Genomic DNA, 1,667 nt, shown 5'->3' with positions numbered 1-1,667 from the left:
CTGTGGAGACACTAGGTGGTGCAGCCTTCCTGCCTGACACTGAGAACAGCCCTTCTCTGGTGCGAATGTTCTTGCCAGGTCTTTTGCGTTTCGGGTTGGTCTGTGCAAATGCAGTGGTAAGTAATCACTCTGACTGTCTTTAACCCGGTTGGAGATGCAGCACTTGAGCCAGTGCTGTTTTCATGTTTTGAACTCTGTTAAATATAGGTTATCTGGCTCCAGTAGTTCTAAAGGCCTATAATCCCTCCAGGGTAGAATTTCTCAAATATTACTCTACTCCCACACAAACTATTCCAGCTATTAAAAAATATTTTGGTGTAGTGCTACAATACACTGAGTGTTGATCCCTTGAATAAGAAAGCTGTTAGTACAAATTGCTCTAAGAACAGCAATTTTCGAACAGAAGTTTAAAAAAAAAAATCATCAAGTCAGGCTAATGCTGGAAACTTTCTATAGCACTGGATCACTTGAAATGGTATTACACCTTGACAGTCTGTCACTTGTCTGAGAGCATATGTTAGCAAGTTTATGTAACACTAACCATAACCTCTTATTCCCTGAGCAACTGCTGTTTGCATGTTCCTTCCTACTTCCCAGCTCTTTGGTTGGCTACAGGAAATGGTTTGAAAGACAAGGTTACATTATCTTAAGCTTTTTTTTTTTCCTTAAAATAAAATGAAGCCTGTAGTGAAGTACTGACCGATTCTTAACTGTAATGTTTTCTAAAGAGTTGCAATGGACTGTGTTGCTATTACATTAAAGGCTTCTGAGAAGCTGTTTTAAAGGACAGCTGGGGACTGACTTCTCTTCCTGCTCTCCACACTAAAAAGAAACCCTAACAAGGATGCAGAAATGGCTGGTTCAGTCCTTTTCAGCTTCTCAAAGCCCAATGGATGTAAAGAAAGCAGAATCCATTAATATTTACCATTGCAAAATAATCTTGTTAGTGGTGATGAACAGATGTTCCCCTGTTCCCCATGAAGCTACTACTCTGCATAGAGCATCAGCCATTTGTTTTATCTCAAATTACTAGCATACAACTTGCTTCAGATTAAGTGTTTATTAAAATTAAAAATCACCATACAATAGAAACTATTTACATTTAACTGATAGTCTGCTTAAACTGCACAGTTTGAAGGAAGCCAATGGAAGAGAAAAGCAATGAGTATTTATGCTGTTGAACTTCAACTGCAGGCACACTGAAGCTTTATCAAAAGGGTTTTAAGCTTCTGCAAAGTACCACTGCCTAAATAATTGGGCTGAGGGGTGGCAAAGATGTACTGGGTTTCAGTTGTAAGAACAAGTGTCACTTTGGAGGGGAAAAAAAAGTAATCTATGCTGTAGTTACATTGCAACTCCACTAGCTCAGCTGTTTTGGTAAGTAATTTGATAGAACAATTCCATATGTAGAGCTTAGCAAACTGTGTTCACTTTCATGAATTAGATTTATATACTGAGCAGTAAGCCTATAGTGTCCCTGCAATGTAACTTGATATCCTATTGCATATTTCCCACAAATTGTTTTTGATAGTCCTAGGGCTAGTTTTAGCTTTAAAACAGATTTGAGGTTAGTTGATTAAAGCAGCAAAAACATAAGGGATATTCTTGAATAATCACAGAGGATTAAAAGTTAAGATTAAAATGCTAACACTCTGGATGGATCACTG

This window comes from Fulmarus glacialis, unplaced genomic scaffold (assembly GCF_000690835.1).
Source record: "Fulmarus glacialis isolate BGI_N327 unplaced genomic scaffold, ASM69083v1 scaffold8613, whole genome shotgun sequence".
Lineage (NCBI taxonomy): Eukaryota > Metazoa > Chordata > Aves > Procellariiformes > Procellariidae > Fulmarus > Fulmarus glacialis.
The sequence above is the reverse complement of the archived record's forward strand: the minus strand, read 5'-3'. Positions refer to the sequence as shown.